This window comes from Microtus oregoni, unplaced genomic scaffold (assembly GCF_018167655.1).
Source record: "Microtus oregoni isolate MIOR12 unplaced genomic scaffold, Mior012 000034F_ref0000314, whole genome shotgun sequence".
NCBI lineage: Eukaryota > Metazoa > Chordata > Mammalia > Rodentia > Cricetidae > Microtus > Microtus oregoni.
In genome coordinates, this window is record NW_024543093.1 from 6,726,081 (window position 1) to 6,748,573 (window position 22,493).

Genomic DNA, 22,493 nt, shown 5'->3' on the forward strand with positions numbered 1-22,493 from the left:
TATCCATTCTCTGCCTGCCAGCCCGCCTATTCTTTCTTGTCTCTCACCATTGGCCATTCAGATCTTAAGTAGACTTATCAGGTGTTCGAGATAAAGTATCACAGCTTCACAGAGTTTAAACAAAAGTAACATACCTTAAAATAATATTCTCAACAGTGGACAGCGCAGGGGCTCCCAAGAGTGGCAAAAGTCCCTGTTAATCGCTCGATATATTTATTTTTAGCGTGTCTATATGGGTGTTTTGCCTGCATGTAGTTCTATGTGTCGCATGTACACCACTGCCTGTGGAGGACAGAAAAGGGTGATGGATCCCCTAAAAGTGGCGTTAGATGGCTGGAAGCCGTCACGTGGGTGCTGGGAACCAAACCCTGGTCCTCTGCAAGAGCAACAAGTGCTTTTAATAGCTGAGCCATCTCTCCAGTCCCGTTCACTTATTATTTTTTTTTATTAAAGTTTTTGGCCGAAAACCACCAAGCCTTCAGATAATATCCCCACCCCATCCTCTCCCCCTCCCTCTCCCCGTCCCCCAAGGTTCCAGCACAGAGGATGAGCAGAGGCCATGGCACAGAAGAGAAATGTGGCCCAGGTTAGGTGAGTAGGAGCCTGGTGAGGAGGTTGAAGCAGTAGAAAGGCAGAGAAGCAGGATCAGGATGAGGCTGTGGGCACAAGGCCAGGCCCGGGGCAAAGGTAAGGATGGGCTGGGTCCCTGTCACTGAGGGATGGGACAGGAAGTACAGCAAAGGACAGAGGCAGCTCCCGGCTGTGCTGTGAGGGTAAGCGGGCAGTTTATCTTCTTCACTGGAGGACGCAGGTCCCTCCCCAAGGAAGGGCTCTGGCCTTATTTACACTTTTTGTTTTCACTCCAGAGGGGGAAAAAAACAACTAGAAATCCTAGGGAAGCAAACAAAGAGAAAGTGACAGCAATGGCTGGGTCTCCTCCCACATAAAGGTACAAGCAGAGTCCCTCCTGGCTAAGGGGTCATCTGAGATAGCTGATGACAGAGGAGTGGGCCCAGGGTCCCTGAGAGGCTACAGGACACAATGCCTGCCCACCTGAAGCACGTTGCCATCACTGCACAGGCCCAGGGGACAGCAACCAAGGACAAGCAAGCCCCAGCTCCCAGGTAACAGGCACAGGGACCAAAGATGGACCAGCCCCAATGAGGAAATCCACAGGGATTAACATAATGCTGCTGTCTTTGATCTGAGGTGCTTACAACAGAGGAGGTGGGGGACCAACACAGAAGAACGGACGGACACAGACACACCGTAAAGTCTTTCTCAAACCATGACACCATAAAACTAGCATGCAAAGTGCTTGCTCCACCTCAAGCAACATGATAACTTAATGCCTCCAAGATCTACAATTTGGGCTGGAGAGATGGCTTAGGCGATCTGATGTGGGAGTCCCCGCTGTGTGCTGTGATTACCATTAATGAATGAAGAAACTGCCTGGGCCTGTTGATAGCGCAGAACTTCGGTAGGCGGGGAAGACTAAGCTGAATGCTGGGAGGAAGAAGGCAGAGTCAGAGAGACACCATGGAGCAGCCAGCATCAGACATGCTGAAACTTTGACGGTAAGCCACAGCCACATGGTGATACACAGATTAATGGAGATGGGTTAAATTAAGATGCAAAAGTTAGCCAATAAGAAGCTAGAGCTAATGGACCAAGCAGTTTTTAATTAATATAGTTTCTGTGTGGTTTTTTTGGTTCTGGGTGGCTGGGACGAACAAGCGGCTCCTCCTACAGCAACCAATCAGAATTCAACACCCGGGACCCACATGGCAGATAAAGAAAGGGAGCCAACTCCCCTAAGAGCCTTCTGACCTCCTTATGCATCTTGTGACAGGCACATGGGGGAAATATTAAAATTACGTTTTAATACATGATGTAATGGGTTGCTTCTCCTGGGGGGGGCGGGAGGAAATCTATGGCTGAAAGTTTCATTGGGGGGGGGGAATAAATCAATGATTAGTTATTACCAATTACTATGAACGAGGAGGAAGTATAAAAATAAAGTCAATGATGACAGAAAGCACTTTTTAAAACTTCTACTCTATTTCCCTGGATTGGGTATCTTGAAATACACAGCAAAAGAGAAAAATCCGATGACCACTTAGCCGAAAAGTCCGAGCACCGTCACCAACCCTATTGGCACAAGGCAAGTGGCAGTGACTCACCTTTTGTCCATGTGACACTTTCAATGCATGACATGACACAGGCACACGGTAACAATGTCCCAACCGAGGCTCAGAGGGGCCACACCAAGTCCACAGAGGTAAGGAGAAGCCAAAGCAGTCCCCGGATTCCCCATTCTCGTTCAAATTCTCTGCCGTGTTCTCTCAGCAGTGCTGTTTCCTTACCGCTCACAGGAAATGACTGTGGGAATGTTAAGGAACACTGAATCGAGAAAATAAAGATATTTAATCGGGCGGTGGGATCCCTGGAAATCCTATAGTCATCCTAAAGTGCTTACTAAGCAGACAAGCTGCTCCTACCATGGCCTGGGGTTACGGTGAAAGAGGACCCTGCTTTCAGAAACCTAAGACTTCCTGAGTCATTGAATCTTCTAACAGAACTATGGAAGACAAAGGCGAGACCATGGGTGCTTCTTCCAGGGCAGGGAGCCAGGTCTCTTCCCTGACGGACACATGCTCCAGCAACGTGAGATGAACAGAGCGTACAGAGCTGTGCTTTATTTATGCCTAACGCACTACCCCCCACCCCACCTCTCTCTCTCTCACACACACACACATACCACACACACATACAGAGACATCGCGAAGAAAGTGACAAGCTGTTAACAGGCAGGCAGGTTGCATGAATGGAACCAGAGGGGCTGTGCCAGCCCCTCCCAGCACATGGTGCGATAGAAGCCAGAGATAGATGGAGGAATAAGGGGACCCATGTCCCCTTGGACCAGCTCCTCTGTGTGTGGTGGATTCAGAGGCACCCTTGCTAGAACAGGAATTGTTCAAAGATGTGACATCCCGTCCTCCGAGCTGCATCAGTGAGAACACAGAGGCCGGTACCATTTGTCTGGAACTAGCAGTGTGGTGCCAGTGGCCCACTCTACGCTTTCCTTAGTCTTTGAATTACATAAGACAGAGATGAGTCGGGTTTGCACAAATAAGTAGGAACAGATGGGCACAGACATCCTCTGTTTGAAAAAAAAAAACGGAAACGTTCTGAAGTAGTAGGAAATTGGTTTCAACTCTCTATCATGGAGCATGTCCTTGTAGTCCTTATTGTAAATGCACTGGACAAGAAGGGCCTGGAAGTCCCTGCTGGGTGACCTGTGCATACTATCCCAGAGGACTGTAAGTCAGGCGTTAACTTTTCGGAGCCAACAGTCTGTGCTGTGCTACCTCACACACATATCACATACTAAGAGACACACGTACACACCACACCCCCACGTACACATCACACCCACACACTACACACAAACACACACCACAGAAACACACACATACACACCACATACAACACACCACAAAAACATACACACTACACACATACACCCCACACAAACACAACACATAAAAACATACAGAGATACACAAACACACACCACATACAAAAAGACACACACACACATACACACACTACACATAGGAACATACACACAGACATACTACATACAAAAAGACATAAATACACATACCACACATAGGAACATACACACAGAGACACATGCACATACAAAAAGACACACCACACATAAGAACATACACACAGAGACACACACACCACATACAAAAACACACACACACACATACACACACCACATAGGAACATATACACAGACACACCACATACAAAAAGACATAAATACACATACCACACATAGGAACATACACACACAGACACACACACACGCCACCCACTTTAACATCTTGGAGATCACCAAGTGGCTAATTTTTTGTCTTTGCCATCCTAGGACCATGCATTCAGTTGGCCCTGAAAAAAAATCAGTCAATGAATTGGGCTGCTGGGATCACCTGTCTTTGCAGAGGACCCTGGGACGGCTCTTCTTGCATAGTTCTGTAAGGCGTCAGCATCTATGAATGTGATGTTGATTACGATAACCACGGTTGTATACTGACTCCTCTCCAACTTCCTGTCTACACAAACACCTTCACTAAAACAGCAGAGCTGTGTAACTGGAGCGATTCCAGCCTCTGAACTCTAGCTTCTAAGTCCCCCAACACCCATTGGGTGCCAACAGTCATGCAAATAAATCCGCCGCCCTCACACCCCTTCACCCATGGCGTAAGAGGACCTTCGAATGTTTAGGCTGCGGACGCATGCTTTAGCATGCAAACATTTTTAAATGTTATTATAATTGTTAATTACACGTATGAGTGTATGCATGTGACTGCAGGTGCCTTTGGAGACCAGAGGCATCAGATCACCCTGGAGCTTGAGTCACAGGAGGTCATAAGCCACCCGGTGTGGGTGCTGGGGACCAAACTCAAGTTATCTGCAAGAGCAGGACTTGCTCTTATTCACTGAGCCATCACTCCAGTGCCAGCATGCAAATCTGAAGAGTTTTTAGCCATTGTTAGAGATATTCTAGGTTTTAAAAAATTATAGCCATGTTACAAAACCTCTCAGGAATCTTTGAGGAACCCCGGGCCTCACAAGTTCTCACTAAATTGCCTTGAAAGTCTTGGGCAAGTCCTTTGCACCCCTGAGAAAGGGAAGCCTGACTCTGAGTTCTCTAACCAGCTGCCAAATCAACAGCAACACAGACAAAAGGGCCACCTTTTCAGGTCCAGAATTTCTGTAGAAATGCCAGAAGACTTTCAATCTGTTTCCTTTGTTTTATTTTATGTGTGTGGGCATTGTAGTAAGGAAGGGGCCGCTTGTTGGTTCCCGGCCACCCGGCTAGCTTAGACTGAAATAATCACATAGAAACTGTATTAATTAAATCACTGCTTAGCCCATTAGCTCTAGCTTCTTATTGGCTAACTCTTATATATTAATTTAACCCATTTCTATTAATCTGTGTATAGCTAAGAGGCTGTGGCCTACCAGCAAAATTTTAGCACATCTATCTCCAGCAGTTCCATGGTGTCCCTTCTTCCTCCCAGCATACAGCCTCGCTTTCCCAACCTAGTTCTGTTCTTCCCTGATATAGGCTCAAAGCAGTTTCTTTATTCATTAGCCAATAAAAGCAACATGTAGACAGAAGGACCTCCTACACCAGGGCATTTTGTCTGCATGCATGCCCATACCCCACATGTGTGCAGTGCCCGCAGGGACCGCACAAAAGGATGACAGATGCCCTGGAAGTGGAGTCACAGTTGTGAGAGGCTGTGTGGTTGCTGGGACTTGAACCCAGGTCCTCTGGAAGAACAGTCAGTGTTTTTAACCGCTGAGCCACCCCTCTAGCCCCAAGAATTCTTAAAAAATAAATCAGAGACCATGAATCATTTAAATTTTTTCTGTAAGGGTGATTTAATCCAGCTCCCAGAATACCTACAACAACTGTTTTGCAGAGTATACCATTCACAAACTTGTCTTGAACTATCACTACTTAAACCAGTGGTTCTCAACTTGTGGGTCTGGACCCCTTTGGGGATACCGTATCAGGTATCCTATACATCAGACATCACTACAACATGAAGAACTACATTAAAGGATCGTAGTTAGGAAGGTTGAGAGCCACAGAAACGTTCACTTTCTCTTGACAGTCCCTTCCAGTGAGAGACATTCAACATCTTAGCATCTCCTCTGCTGTAACGCACTTCATAATACACACACACACACACACACACGAAGTCCAGACAGCTACATCAAATAGAATGAATGCCCAGAGGCCAGTGAAAACATGAAATTCTGGATACCATGGTTACCGGGATATGTGTGTTAAATCACAAGGAGACCCCGCAGCACAACCCTAAAATGGCAAGACAGGCTGATAATGCCGACTGCTGATGCAAAGATGGAGGGACTGAACTCGTGCATGTTGTGAGTGCAATTGAAAATGATACTGCGGCTTGAGAAAACAGAATGGCAGCGTCTTAACAACCTCAATCCACTCAGCACCAATCTTACTGTTTACCCAAGCAAATAATAAAACATCTTCTAAACACGGCGGTGAGTGCCTGTAGTCCAGAACTCAGGAGTAAAAGGCCGGAGACAGTGACCAGCTCAGGGCCATCTCCTGCCTCAAAAAAGAAAATAAGAAAAATAAGGAAAGAAACATCTGTTTGCACAAAGACTTGAATTTCCATGTTCCTAGAAGCTCTTACTCGTTACAGCTAAGACCTAGGAAGAGTTCAACTGTCCATTGCTTAATAAAACTGATTTTAAAATTATGGCATGCCCATGTAATAGGGCTCAGTAATAAAACAGTGGTCTAAGAACAATTTAAGCTATGTACCATGACTTCATTGTATAAAACTAAAAAACAAAATACCACAAACAAAAAAAGCCCACAACTGAAAAGCACTGGCTAGCAGGAGTAGAAGTAGGGGTCCATCTGCAGGAAAGCAGAGGCGCAGTTCCGAGATAACTACATGTGGTCACTTTCGAGGGGGCTGCACGAGGCATTCCAGCAAACTCACTGAATTCACAACTTAAAACGGGCAAATATATTATGCATAGAACGTATCTCCATCACGCTGTTTGTTTTCGGTTTTTTTAACTTTCAAAAGACAACCCTGATTTCTTTGGCACCTCCGGACCAGCTGGGGTCAAGGACAGAGAGCACTGGTGACTTGTGGGGGCTGGAATGAGCTATTAAATGTCAAGGCACTTGGCAGGGGGCTACAGACTGGGCATCCACTAGCTGAATTCTTAGTGTCTTACTAAGACTTTCAAATTGTTTCCCCGAATACACTGGTCTGTCTGTCAGTTCTTTCAACTGGCTCACCTCGGTCACACTGCTCGGTCACACAGGGCCTTAGCATTCATGGCCTGGTCTGGCCCCTCTCTCAGATGTCTCTCGGGTGTCAGCATCTTTATAGCATATAAAGGCTTCCTCAACAACATAAAGGCTCTACCTCCTGCGTCATATGCTGCATGCTGACACCCTAATTCCTTCTCATCTGTCAGGACTTCCCCAAATGCACCTGATTTAATAGAAAAGGATGATGACCAGGCCAGTGAGACAACTCGGTGAGCAAATGCACTTCTGCTGGGCCCGACAACCTGAGTTCCAACCCCTACGCCCACACGGTAGAAGGAAGGAACCAACCCACAGGTTGTCCTTTCACCTCTACACAGGCACCGTGAAATAAATCACTAGATGTGGGCTCGAGAGATGGCTCTGGGTAACAGAACACGTAACTATTCTTGCAGAGGATACAGGTTTGGCCCCCAGCACCCACAAGGCAGTTCCCAACCATCTGTAACTCCAGTTCTAGGGGATCTGATGTCCTCTGCTGGTCTCTGCAGGCTTCTGCATGTGCAAGATGCCTATAAACGAATCCAAGGACACATGGCAAACCCGTGGGGGGGGGGGGAAGGGAAGAAAAAAAACTAAATGTCAAAATATTAAATGCCCCTTGCTGTCTGCTAGATATTAGACAGCAGTGAAGGCAGTGTTTCAGTTCCAAGATCACACGCATTATGAGAGCTTTGTAACAGATGTGCAAGACGGTCATGGCAGGAATCTCACTTGAGTGTAAAACAAGGCTTAGGAATAAGTAAATTTGCAGGGCTGGAGAGATGGCTCTGGGTTAAGGGCACAGACTGACTGATCTTGTAGAGGTCCAGAACTTGGCTCTTAGCACCCATCCTGGGCAGCTCACAACTGCCTGTACAACACTGGCCTCTTTGGACACACAAACATAAAAACAAATCCTCTATCGATCCAGATTCACTGTCATCCCGCCATCTGTCTGTCCTTCCACCACACCCACAGTGCTTTGATGACACGGGTGCAACCTGACATTCCAGAGTCCTGATTGGCCCTCCACAAGAGCAACCTACAGCAAAACTTGGGATCGTATCCATATTTGTAGGATGATCCCTCTGGCCACATCCCATGCATGCTGCCGATGGCACCTCCCCAAGGTGCCCCTGTCCTGGAAGTGCCAATGCACGCAAGGCTGCTCAGCTAGACCCAGAACGCTGGCCTGCAGAGACAAATAAGCCTCTAGTAGGTACTGGCAATTTCTGTGACCTTTCCTCTATCAGTCACCTATACTGCCCCACCCCGGTAAATCAGACATGCAATCCAGGCAATGAGTCCACCTGCCATTTCCTCTCAGAGAGTCATCTCTGACCTCAGCAACAGCTCTCCTCTAGAGCAGTGGTTCTCAGCCTTGCTAGTGCTGTGATTCTGTAATACAGCTCCTCATAACCTTGTTTTTTCTGCTACTTCATGACTGTAATTTTGCTAGTTATGAATCCTCGTGGAGATATACCTGTGCTTTCCGATGGTCTTAGGTGACCCCTGTGAAAGGGTCATTCGACCCCCAAAGTGGTTTCGACCCGCAGGCTGGGAAATACTGCTCTAGAACAGGTCTGGCTGGCTCTCAGGAAGTGCTTATGGGAGCCTTAACGCTGTGGAGCCCCAGAAATTACTCTCCGGCCAAGCACAAGATGAAGCTCAAATGTGTGATTGGAGTTTGTAAGTATGAAACCATTAGGCACGGCATCATCACAGAAGTGAAACTTACCGCACAGGAAGGCAGGGCTGTTCCCTTGGAGCCGTGAGAGCAGGAGGAGACAGAAGCAGGGAGGCTAAGGTGGAGCTGAGGTCCAGACCTCGGCATAAGTTCAACTCAGCTCTAAGTTCAGTCCGTACTTAAAGGCCTCGGGGAGTAAGGGCAACACCGGAGCTTTGTAGCAGGGAAAGGCAGCATCAGACAGCAATTGTTCCGGTGACAGAGCAAAGATAGACCCTCTAGCAAAGCAGCCCCCAACCCTAAGGCCAGCCTGGGTCCACCAGTATGACCTTGACCAAGTGACAACCTCTTAGCCCTTATATGGGCCCAAAATATGCAATCTGTTCATGTGGATACAAAAATTAAATCATCCAGAAACCTAAAACTCTACGCTTTTAAGATGCCGTGGATGGGTGAAACTTACATTCTTTAACACACAGAATGTCCCTGCAGATTCAGGAGCCTGGAAAAGTCTGTGAGACAAAACCCGATATCTAGCTCTACTCCACTCAACATGGCGTTCAATCTACAAGTGCCAGCTAAGAAAATTTACCAAGTATCGTCCCAGGAGACCTGAGTGGAAGGGGTGGGCAGGGCAAGCAGGAGGAAGTGGAAAGGATTCCCACACCAGAGAGGCTTGCACCTCTGAGAGCAACCCTGGGAGAGGTGCAGACATGGATGCACAGATAGGGAAGTCAAAGCCTCAGGGGCTGGCGTCCTGTGGGGAAGCTACCAGCAACGGCACGGAAAGTGAGTCTCACACCCGCCTTTCTCCCATATCCTGGTACGTTTGCCCATACTCAAACATGGGGAAGTTTCACAGACATTAAATATCCAGATGAAGTAACGGCAAAATACCGAGAGATTTTCAGGGGTGTGGGGACACACATGTGGCGGTCAGAGGACAACTCTGGGGGGTTGATTTTCCACTTCCACCCTCTGGAGGCACGGTCTCTCTCACTATTTCTGCCACGTCTGTATCACCGCACACTCCAGGCTAGCCGGCCCAGAACTCCAGAGCAGCTCTCTCCTGTCCACCTCCCATCTCACCGCAGCGGGGCTGAGATAACAGATGCTCTCTCCTGCGTCCAGCTCTCTGGGTGGGTTCTGGGGGTCTGAACTCAGGTTGTCAGGCTTGGACACAAATGCTTTTACCCACTGCCCATCTCCCCAGCCCCACTAATGGATCTGGAAAAAAAAAGGAAATCCAAGAGAAGTCAATTTTATAGTCTGTTTTCTTTCCTTTTTAGATTTATTTATTTCTATGGGTGTTTTGTCTGCATGTGTATCGGTGTGCTCTGTGTGTGTAAAAACCAGAAGGTTTCATTCAACACTATCTCAGTTCTCAGGATGGCTGGGTAGGGACAGCAAGGATTCTCATCACGTGGAAGGTTGCTGGTTTGGTCTCAATGTCAGTGTGGGGTGCAAATAGAGCCCATTCCAGGGTGTTTGCCTTCTTCGCCACCTGCCACCTCTCCCTGTCGTCAGCTGGGTATCGCCCCATCAGCCAGGGTAAGACACCGGGGCAGCTGAGCTCATGGGCCTTTCCTGTCTGGTTCATGGCTACATTCCAGATGGCAGAGGTTGCTAAAAGTCTGACCTCTGGATAAGTGTGGCATAATTATGACTAAAAGCTTGGAGGACACACATCATGGAGAGGTTATCAGAGTGGGGTGGGGGTAGAAGAGAGGAAGAGGGCCTGGCAGTGACAGCTGACTGGTCCCACCAAGCTTAATACGGGGTTATAAATCTAAGAGACACAAAATCCCGAGTAAAGACAGCCTATCAAGGCTGGAAACTGTCAGGATGTACAAAGCTAAAAGAGACAGCGGCTGCAGGCCAACAGCTCCGAGCCTGGCACTGGCCTATGCATTGCCCAAGCTACTCTCATTTCACTGGTGACTTATTAGCATCCTCAAATTCAGGGTGAGGAATCTGGGACCAGAGGACCCTTAAAGTTCAGACACCCATGCTGCTGTGTTGAGCATCCGCGTGCCTTCGGCCAGATCATGCTGGCTATTCTGACGGAAGCCACCAGCCCATCAGCAAAACATTCGAATCCAAAGGCTCTAAGCTGTGGCAGAAAACAACCCCTGAGGTGAATGAGGCCTTGAGGCCAATATCCTTTTAGGCGGGCAAATTGTTAAACTGATCCACCCAGCAAATGGGGAGTGCACGCCATCTGAGACTCCCCAAAGCATCTGGTGGCCTGAAATCAGTCCAAGATGGAGGCCATTCTGGGGAAGGGCAAGGCAGTCTCCTTAAACCGAGGTGCAGTTCACGGTCCTCAGAACTCTGGAGCTAACAGACTCAAGGCAGACAGCTATGTGTGGAGAATGTTACCTTCTCGCGAGGACTGAGGATGGGCTGAGCAATCTGGAGGCAAACAGGATCAAGAGCATCAAGCAGAGAGACTCGAGTGTGCTTTGCTGAAGGTAGAACTGAAGACTTCCCACTTCTTTTTATCCAGGAGACAGGATGAGATTGTGCACACGAATGAACAAATAAAAGAGGATATATGTCTACCTGTTCTGCGTAGCACACCTCTTTGGGGGCTGGAGATGTGGTCCAGTAAAACGCTTATATAAGGACACTCCCCTGCGGATGTTAAAACTGGACACAATGATGCACACTGTAATCCTAGCGCCGGGGAGGCAGAGAAGAGAAGATATCCAGGGCTCCCTAGGTAGCCAGTATGGTTGGAGAGGTAAAAGACTGTGTCTCAAAAAATAAGGTAGAGAACGACTCAGGAAGACACCAGACACCAACCTCTGGGCCTGGCAGACAGGAAGCTCTGGGTTCTAGCCCCAGCAGGGCATTAAAAAGCAACAACAAACGAGATTTTTTTTTAAGTCTACTATGGAGGCTGGAGAGATGGCTCAGTTAAGAGCACCTGTTGCTCCCGCAGAGGACCTGGATATGGTTTCCATCATCACATGGCTACTTACAAGCAAGTAATTCAAGTTCTAAGGGACAAGGCAAGCCTCTCCTGGGCTCTGCAAGCACCAAGCATGCGTATGGTGCACTATATACATGTAAGCAAAACACTCATACACATAAAACAAAAATAATAAATCTTTATTTAAAAGTCTGGTCTGGATTCTTTTTGAAGAGATCTTAGAAAATTCTACCCTTTTTTTTTGGAGGGAGGGTAAATGTAAATACCTGTCCCAAGTCAATCAGCTTTACCAGGGACACAGCCAAGGTCCTCAGCTAGTTCTCTTGATGTGCGATTGGACTCCTCCCTCATCTCAGGCCACACACTCTTTGCCCTTTTGAAATAAAACAATCTGTCTTCCCTGGGCTTAGTCTTAATAGTTTGGTGATTACGCAATCAAGCATGGGGGGGTCTGTTCTCTTGCACCCGAGTCCTAAACACCACCCCAGCAAAAACACTCGCCGTAGCAAAAACACTCACTGTGACCAAGTTCTGACTCAGGCACCATGCCCGGGGCTAGCCTCTAAGGCAGAAGCAGCAGAGGCTCTGTCCCACAGGGTGCGTCAAGTGTCATTGCAGTGGAGAGACACAGACCAAGTAACATAATGTTTGTAGGTGGGAGAAACAAAGGCAGAACACGGCCAGCCCCGTATTCAACGGCCAGCCCCGTATTCACCGCCCAGCCCCGCATTCACCAGGAGGGCTCTCGCAGGCTGTTAGCTAGTGCAGCAGCAGAAGCCACCAGCAGGCATTTGGAGACTGAAGGAATGAATGAGCAGGGTGCTGTTTGGGAAGCAAAGTGACATTTGAGCAAGACACGTTTTTTTAAAAAAAGACTTGGAAACTAAGTTTAGGTTACAGAGGGAAACCGTCATCACTTTGACAAGCAACCAGAAATAAATACATGACTAATGGCTTTAGGGTTTGTTTGCACAGAACTCTCCACACCCAGCACAGTAAATAGCCTGAGGAAGCACAGATAAGACCAGAGCTATGCAGGCTGGCCTTGTTTCAGGGACCCCAAAGTCACCCCAAGTGTATCCAGAGCCCAACGACAACAGCTCCACACTAATCACTCCGCAGATCTGGAAAAACACAGTGCTCAACAAAGCTATGACCAGTCTTCCTCAGATGGGAAGCCCTGGAAAAGCTCAGCTCCCAGCATGCATGGCTTCTGTTAGCAACACCCTCTCCATGGACACCCACCCTCTATGGACGTCCACCCTCCATGGACACCTACTATCCATGGTCACAAACCCTCCGTGGACGCCCACCCTCTGTGCATACCCACCCTCTGGGGACAGCCACCCTTCGTGAGCACCTACCATCCATGGATGCCCACCCTCCATGGATACCCACCTTCCACGGATGCCTATCGTGAACCACCACCACAGAGTTTTTTTTCCCCACAATGTAGCAGAGTAGGTAGCCTAGTGACTTGTCCTCCTGAGCCATAGATAAAAAGCTTACATCAGACGTCAGGCTGCATGAACCATGAACCAGTTCTACCCTGGTATGAGTCCAATGAGTGCTGGTAAAATGTACCATAAGGTTACCCTGTAAAACAATAATTTTTCTTGGCAGAGAAGTCACGCAACCACAGTTTATATGATGCTTTCCTTCTACAAGGCCTAGGGGAAAGTTTTTCGTGTGTGTGTGTGTGTGTGTGTGTGTGTGTGTGTCCCAGCCCCATCTCCCTCCTCTCCTCTTCTCTTCTCTCTCTGTCTCTCTCTCTGTCTCTCTCTCTCTCTCTCTCTCTCTCTCTCAGCTCTTGCTGTTCTGAAATTCAGAGACCCACCTGCCTCTGCCTCCAAGCACTGAGATTAAAGGTATGGGTAAACATACTCAACCTAAAGTCATAGATTCTTAGACTACAAATCCACTGCCTACACACTGCCCGGGTGGTAACTGGCAGTCACAGGCACTGTTCACATTGCGCTACAACTGTTGTTGTGACAACCCAGGTGAGCAATTCTGTCAGCTGACACAGCAAATAACAAGACCCCTGGCTCTTATAGAAGTGGGAACGCTCAACTCCATTTGGTGTGTAGAGTGTGTCAAGCGCTTGTGAGGATTAACTGTCACAAACTGCTCTGCAATCTGCATGTGTTTGCGTGCAAGCAGGTATGTGCATGGGTATGCAAGTGCACACATGCATGTATGTGTTTCCTTCTCCAATTATCTGTCTACTATGCGTCAGGGAAGCCTAGAATTTCATTCGCTAGCATTTTAACTGGATCCTAGGGGTTTTGTTTTGCTTTGGTTTTTGGTTTTTCAAGACAGGATATCTCTTGTGTAACAGCCCTGGCTGTCCTGAAACTCACTCTGTAGACTAGGCTGGCCTTGAACTCACAGAGATCTGCCTCTGCCTCCCGTGTGCTGTAATTAAAGGTGTACGGCACCACCGCCCAGATAGATTCTAGTTTTAATGATTCATTATGGCCCCCAATATGTATAATTTCAGTGTATTACAATTGTAAGAAGGATTTATTACAAAAGCAATTTTCTACCAATTTTTTTTTCACCAAAAAAAGTTTATATAGTTACTTCATAAAAGCATACATCCTGCTTCTGACCGGGGAGGAATAGGAGAGGGTGGGGAAGGCCAAAATCCTTCAAACAGCTGGCCACATCACTTGCTGTCGGAACTTCTGTCTCAACACTAGGCTGGGAATACTAGAAGGCACAAATTCAGAATTCGGGTGACTAGGGTCGGAACCCAAACTGCTTCCTGAATAAACATGAACGAAGAATACCCACCAGACGACCCACTTACACAGATTCTGTCTCACCTTAATCTGGGTAAAATCACGTTAAACAAGCTTCAACTTAGCTCCAGATCTCTCTTGCAAAAACACACTGACATCTTTGATCTTCTACAGGTCTAGAGTTGGGAAGTATTTTAATTAAGTTCGTCTGCATAACACACAGTAAGCAGCTGCTTCTTCAAATCAAATAGGATTTTTAGCAGTGACTTCCCTGATTGAGTCACACTTTCCCTCTGAGTTATAACACCAACAGAGATCACAATCTGTGCCTTACCCCAAACTCCAAGGTTCGCCAAGGGCAAAGCATTCCTATTTTCGGAGAGTGGAGGAAAGACTTCTGTTAGACCATCCCCAGAGTCCAGAGTGCTAATCATTACACAATGGGACCAACCCTCTTACGCGTTCCCTCCTCCGCAACATGACAGCCATCGTCCAGGGCAGCCCCAGATGGAGCAGGCGCACGAACCACTGACGATGCCTCCTTTACTTTCACTGGTTTCTAAACCACAATTATTCAATCATATTAACTGCACAAATGAGTGGGTTTCGGCGGGAACATTTCTACGTGCACACCATCGTGTTCTGACACTGTTTCATTGTTAGAACAAAATCCTGCTCTTCGCTGTTTGTTAGGAGCCTCTGTGGTCTTTGGGCGAGAGTGAAGAAACGCAATGGCCTCAAACCAATCTAACAGCCTCTAGGACGGCACCACACAACCAAAGTTCACCTTCTTAGTGTCATGATGCCCAAAGGGAGAAAACTCCCACCATAACTGAAGAGCTGGAGCAGAGGAAAAGAAAAGGCGATCAAAATGGTAATGAGCAGAGGATTCTCTCCTGGGCCTCGCCTGGCATGGGGATGACTCACAGGTGATGAGCTAACGGTGGCCTGTCTGGTCACCAGCTCTTCTCCCTTACCGCTTCCAAAGGGACTCAGAGAATCAAGAACCACACTGTCCAACACCAGACAGCCACGTCACCACGCAACTGAACATCCGCTGTAGGATTCTGGCTCTATTCACAGTCTGCAGCATCCAGAGTCCCAATGTGTGACCCCAGAAGCAGATTGTCACAGATTCCTGTAAACGCCCGCTCACTGTTCTATAAACTGTCACCAAACACAACGACTGTGTCAGCACTGAAGTGCTGGGAGGAAAGAAGGCCCTGAGTCTGTGCCTCCCATGGCTTGGGCCAGATCTCCATCTGTGACCTGCCAGTGCGTGGTCCCAAGAGGCCATTGTCCAAATACCACCGACTCGCCCTGCTGTCTGGCCAAGATGAAAGTGTCATCCAGCACAGAGCCCGGGCCTCCAGTCTCATTTATGAGACGGAAGACACTCTGACCAGCTGCCACTGAAGGACACTCAGACCTTCAGCTCTGTGTCTGTAAGAAAATTCAAACAGAGGCACCTGGCCCAGGAGCGCAGAGCTACCCAATAGCAGAGGCATATTTGAAATTCACAGATTTCCAACCAGTGGCAAAAACCCTGCCCCTCTACCTGTTTCCTACCCACAGGATCATCTTCTGAGGTCTACGGCCATTCCTACCTATCTCCCGCCTTACCTACATTCCACAGTGACTCACACACGGTAGACACTTAATATAATATGCCAGCTCATTTGAAGATACGCATACCCCCAATAGGATGTCTACTGTATTTTTCCACACAAGCATGAACTTAAACCAACCGACTTTGTTTTCAGGTATGCACACTCCATACAAGCATCTCAGAATCACCCATTGTCTGGGGCGCAGGGCAGCAACTGGAAAACCGCTCAGCAGGAAAACCACCTGTCACTCAAAGCAACCACAGACACAAAGAATCAACATGGTCCAGCCAAGATTCTGCAGTATCATTACTAGATATGGAGGCAGTCCCTTCCGGAGCATGACTGAATTAAGGCTGCTGTCCTAAAAGATAGTAAGTGAGCTCATAATAGCTCACTCTGGAATGTGAGTTTGCACTTTTTCTAATAAATACCGATGAGTCTATGCGGACTAACACTGAAAACGTTTTCTGAATCATGCCAGCAAACCACCTGGTTTGTTCTTCATCTTGACTCAGTTCCTTCCCGCAACCCTTCCAGTGGCAGCAAGGCCACAGACAAGAAGACAGCTCAGCAACAGGAGGCCTTCTCTCCGCAGCTCTGAAGCCCCGGGGGAGGTCCTTGAGCCTCTATTCAGTTGACGCTATTAAAATAAAGGCACAGCTATTGGTGAATTGTGGTGCCACTCACATGAGACAAAGCGGTTGGTGCCTGAATGGTACTGTTACTGTCCAGCAAACGGAATTCTCTTGAGCTTCCGAGAGGCAGGGCCTCAGTTTCCTCACTTATAAAATAAAGGAAATAAATGCTACGTATCTCCTTGAGTTGTGATAATAATTAGTGTTTGTCTGTCTGTCCGTCTCCACACACAGACACACTGTCACTTCCCTTATAACACACTGAAGCAACAAAGCAGCAACAGTCATGATTCAACAGTTCAGACCCCCACAAGTGAGCATTCCCGTGCCACAGCTGATGCCAGTAACTCCGAATGGGCACCAACACGACACGACAGACTCTGAGCCTACCCTACGTATGAGGCTTCCACAGAGTCGGCAGCATCTAGAGACGGAGCTCGCGACACTAACAAGCTAAAAAGGGAAAACCATATGGTCAGCTCAGCCGGTGCAAAAGGAACATCTGACAAAACTGAACGCCCATTCAGGACAGCACCTCGGCCCTCTAGCAAGGAAAGGGAAACCACTGAGTTACAGCCACAAGGAGCCTGCAGGGATGGCCGGGGGCAATGAAGACATAGAACCAAGGCAGGGGCAATAACCCACCCCCACTCCCCAACACAGAAATTCAGGGCAACAAGAGGGAAAGAGAAGGGGCAAACAGATTGAAAGGAAGGAGTCAAACCTGGTGTCTGGGAAAGTCACGAGTCATCTACGTGGAAACCACCAAGCAGTCTACAAATCGCTGTGGAAACCACCAAGCCAACAAGAGGGCCCTTTAAGGTGATGGACACGTCTAAAGCGTAATTACAGTGGTGACTCCCAGAGAGCACTCTCAAAATCAAAAATGGTGCATTTTAGTGCATATAAATTATACCACAAGATAAAGAGATGCAAGAAAGGGAACAAATGTCTTAGTACCCCTCGCCAACAGGCTGAAGCCCAGCTGCGACCTTCCCCAAGCAACGCAATGTGAACTTACTCCCTGACTCCAGGAGACAGTGGACCACCCCACCCCCCATCCTGAGGGGAGACCTGTGAGTAGCAGAGGTCTCAGGGGTAAGACCCAGTCTAAAGAGCAAAACTGTGTAAATAAGGGCCAACGAAAACAGAACAGCGGGGCTGGAACTCAAGCTGTCACGCGCCAAGGGGCTTCCCGAAGCTCTGTGACGTCATAATAAGGATACTGAGGCTCCTGCTGAGAAAACAACTTGCCCAAGATAGCACACAAATTTCTGCCAAAGTTCCGAAGATGGTTGTTTAGATGGAAAAATACAAAACTGAATATAATTTGAATTGGTAATTTATATACATAACTAACAAACTGGTTTCTATAATTCCAGCAGACCTGAGACTCCTCCCTAGGCAGAAGAAGACCCGCATTCCTCCCTCCGCAGAAGAAGACCCGCATTCGGGACAAATGCCTGTCTGCAGAACTGCAGGAACCACAGGTTAGACCCTGAGCCACCCTGCCTAGCACTCTTGCTTTGGAAGGAAGGACACACACCATGTTCACATCTACCTGTGTGTGAAGACAAAGACCATCTTAAAACAGCGACTCTGCCAAGCGAAGGAGGACAGAAGCTTGTGGGCTGCAGTGTGCTATACCAGGCCAGCAGCAAGAGCAGCCTCACTCCTGGGGACGCACCATCAAGCCTTCTAGCCACCCCTGAGACCAAGCAGAAGCTTTCCAGAGACTAGAAATAAGCAGAATTGACTTTGGCCAAAAGTATCAAGGGTATTTTCATCTAAAATTTATACCAGTGAGAAATGTCCTAACCTGGCCTCTTCAGACTTCTCCATTTTCACTGACATTCTTGAAAAGCAAAATTCCTGAGACAACTTAACTATCAAAGCAAGCTAGAGATGGACTTTTTTCCCTTTCTTAACAGTTTTAAATTATCCGCCCACTCAAACCAGAAGGGGGTTTTTCCTGGACTCCACCTCTTCCTCAGCCCCCACCGCTTGAGGTCAGACTGTTCCTCCTGTCCACACTGTCCCTCCCACTCCCTCTCCTCTGGTCAGGCACCTGACCACCTCCCACCCAGCCCTGTCTGCACCCACAGGGCTCAGAGGGATCTTGATGGCACTCAGCTCTGGCTCAAAAGTCCTCCACAGCTCTCTCAGAGGCGGACACAGACTAGGTTCTTGTCAGTTTAATGCAGAGCATTGACGGGGAAGTGGACCAGGAGCAGTCAGCACGCACTTAGAAGCAAATTAATTTGGGGGGCTGGAGAGACGGCTCAGTGGCTAAGAGCACTAGTTGCTCTTGCAGAGGACCCTGGTTCTCGGCATCCCTAACTCCCGACACTCTCTTCTGCCCTCTATGGGCACCAAGCATGAAAACAGTACACATACATACACATAGGCAAAACAGTCACGCACATGCCATAAAATAGATAAATCTTTCTTTTTAATTTTAAGAAAAGAAAGCAAATAATAATTAACTGCAGCCAGGTGTGGTGATGTATGTCTGTGACCCTAGCTGCGGCCAGGTGTGGTGATGTATGTCTGTGATCCTAGCTGCGGCCAGGTGTGGTGATGTATGTCTGTGATCCTAGCTGCGGCCAGGTGCAGTGATGCAGGCCTGTGGCCCTAGCTGTGGTCAAGTGCAGTAATGCAGGCCTGTGACCCTAGCTGTGGTCAGGTGCAGTAATGCAGGCCTGTGACCCTAGCTGCGGCCAGGTGCAGTGATGCAAGCCTGTGACCCCAGCTGCGGCGGTCAGGTGTGGTGATGCAGGCCTGTGACCCCAGCTGCGGCCAGGTGTGGTGATGCAGGCCTGTGACCCTAGCTGCGGTCAGGTGTGGTGATGCAGGCCTGTGACCCTAGCTGCGGTCAGGTGCAGTGATGCAGGCCTGTGACTCTAGCTGCAGCCAGATGTGGTGATGCAAGCCTGTGACCCTAGCTGAGGTGGGAGACTTGAAAATTTGAAACCAACCTCAGCTATAGAGACCCTGACTCAAAAAAAAAAAAAAGCAAAATGCACAATATTATCTCCCATAAACAAACACACACACATATATGATGATGTAGTAGCTTTTAATTTTTTTTAAATTAATTCCACCAATTCTTAAATTCCCTTTGGCTCTCTGATAAATACCTCCTACTTAGTAAACATTGAATTAAGAATGTTTTCATAATTACAAAATTAAATTAAGTTCTAGCTCTTTAAGTTTTAGTTTTACTAATCTTCTTAACATAAAAAAAGGAAGATATAAAAACATAACTCCCTCAAATACATTTTGTATTGGGCACATTTCAAGTTTAAAAGTTACGAAAAATATAATAACAACAGGCAAAAATGAGAATATAGGAGTGGGCAGGGTGGCTCGGTGGGTGCAGACATGTGCAGACACACACACACACACACACGCACACACGCATACACACAGACACACACGCAAAGTAAATGAAATGAAATAATAAAAAGAACAGGGCTATGCCAAGAGTTTAATGGCTCCACAGACTTAATGTTACCAGGAGGCCTGAAACCATGGTCTTTGCCGCATGGTGCTTAACTTCAGCGTACACAAATCTGGAGAGACCGTGCATGGGTGGCGTGCTTACCATAAAGCCTAAGGACCTGAGTCTGGATGCCCAGCACCCACACCAAATGCCAGCTGTGGTGGCATACTCCTGTGACTGACTGCTAGGAAGGAAGGGACAGGAGGATCCCTGGGGCTTGTCAATCGGCTAGTCTCAACAAATCAGCGAGCTCCGGGTTCAGTGAGAGATTCCATCTCAAAAACAAAATAAGATAATGTAATTATATACAAATCATAATATATATATGTGTGTGTATATATTAGGAAGCAATCAAGGAAGACATCTAACTTCAGTCTCTGGCCTCCACACATGTACACACCAAACATGCATGCATACAGCACACACTTAAACACATACGAACACATACACCACACACACATATGAGAAGTTTGGGTGCAGACAATATTGTTTAAAACCTGCCCCACCACCATCCAAACTTCCCAGCTCAGGGTCTCTGGACCGCGGGACTAAGGCCACTTAGAACAACATGGTTCCTCGTGGCCGAGGCATTCTCGTGTACTGAGGGACATTTGGTAGCATCTTTGGCTTTACCCACTAGTTGCCAGAAACATCCCTCACCCTGAGGCATGACCCTCAAACATGTCTCCAGACCTTGCCACAAGTCCCTCTAAACCACAGTTGCCAGGATTAAGCTGCATTGCTCTTGCTTAGCGCCACTCACTCTTTTTCGCGCCATTTACGGGGAGACCTCAGCAACTCGCCTTTCAACCATTTTCTGCAGATAACTCTCCTGTGGTACCTTTGGATTCAACGCCCCTGACAAAAAAAGGGTGGACTGCTTCTTCAATGCCATCCTCCCAGCCTCTCTGGCTACACAGCCACTCAGCAGGACCAGCACCTCAACATCCCGCTAGTTCTCACCGGGTGTCTCCAACACACCACAGCTCCCCCCATGCCTGAGCCTGCCCCAGCTCTTTTTCTTCCTGTTACTTCACTGTGAGTTCCCTGCCCTAACATTGAGCTTCCTATCAGCCTGCCAAGGGCCTCTGGCTATACAAAAGAGAATTGCTTTGGCATGAGTTACACACCTAGCCTTGGCGACCGGGAGCAACATTCCAGCTTGTGAAATAAGAGCAAGTCACAGGCAAAATCAGAGCATCCGAAGATAAGGCTGGCATTCTGTGATCCGTGTGTAATACTGCCGTGGCCGCCGGGCCTCCTCGTCTCTCCCCACACCAGAGGCTCTGACAGCAATTCTGTCCCCAGGAACACAGCCCCTCCCTGCTCTGTGATATGATCCTGGTACCAAGAAAACAGGCCATCTGTGTGGTTCAAAAGGTCATCCTACCCAGCCAGGTTCAAACTCCAGGCCCCATGTCTAATTTGATTCAGCTAAGCATTAGTCATTCTAGGCACACTGGGATCTCTACCATAACTGAAGGAGGAAATTGCGAGGGATATATCAGGTGAAGGTGCAAGACAGCCTCTGGAGATGCACCGCACGTCCAGGAACTGGGAGGAGGCCGGGAGAGCCATCTCTCAGATTCCTGCCCGCAACACTTATCACCGGCAGTCAACATGCCCGCTCTGAAATCCCTCTGAACACTTCCCCAAACAGGATATGTTCAATCAGTGAGTCATGAAGAGCGGGGGTATTTCTAGAAGTCCAATGGAAGGAAGGTGTGGGAGCGAATTTCTAAAGAGAACGAACAAAAAGACAATATGGAAAGTTAATCAGGAATCTGCAGGGCCGGAAGTGGCTGCTGGCTGCTGGGCCTTTGTGAGGAGCCCCACAGCCGCAGGCTGATGGGCCTGAATGCCGGACTACTCCAGATGTGTCCAAGTCAACAGTACAGTCATTTGGTGCCAGGCAAGTCCACCTTCCTGCTCTGCGGCTATACCGGCCCTCATTTTAAGGGTTACCCAACTTCTAGAGTCTCACCATGGGGAAAGCCTGCTTTGGTCAGGTCCCGGGTGTCTGATCCGGCCCCACGGTCGGCTTTCACAGTGCCCCAGCAGCTTCACCTCCTCGTGTAGTTTTAAGATGTTGTTATCATTCAACAGGGCTCATGGGCCTATGGCTCTCATCCCATCTCAAGTTATGAATGTCCCCCATCATACAGATTCAAAGTTCAAAAACAGACAAATGAAAGGTGGGACAGGCAGGGTCAGGACAAACCAAGAACCTAAGGCTGCCCTTACTTGGAGCTCTGGCTTTCTGATTCACTCTTTCTTCTCTCAACGTGGCCAGAATGACAACATGTACTCACCAAGTTGGCGTACAAATCAAGTGTGTTTAACATTCACTGAAAACTGCTCCAGGAAATCAGTAAGGGCAATGTGTTTCTTAAACAAGTAAATGAGGTTATTTGCCCGGGGGACCACATCAGAGTCAGCTGGTGAAGCCAGTGACTAAGCTCAGGTC

The 22,493-nt window shown here is 48.0% G+C and overlaps 1 protein-coding gene across 5 annotated transcripts in view; it reads right to left on the reverse strand.

The window, feature by feature from the left end:
- Positions 1-22,493, reverse strand: part of Asap2 (ArfGAP with SH3 domain, ankyrin repeat and PH domain 2) — a 151,819-nt gene that overhangs the window by 106,969 nt on the left and 22,357 nt on the right. Inside the window, exon 1 of one of the 5 annotated variants that reach the window (XM_041630276.1) lies at positions 21,157-21,298. The exons of the other annotated variants lie outside the window; for them this stretch is intronic. The gene's annotated coding sequence lies outside the window, so the exon portion shown is untranslated. Of the gene's footprint in view, positions 1-21,156; positions 21,299-22,493 lie in introns of those variants that run through there. 5 annotated transcript variants of the gene reach the window in all.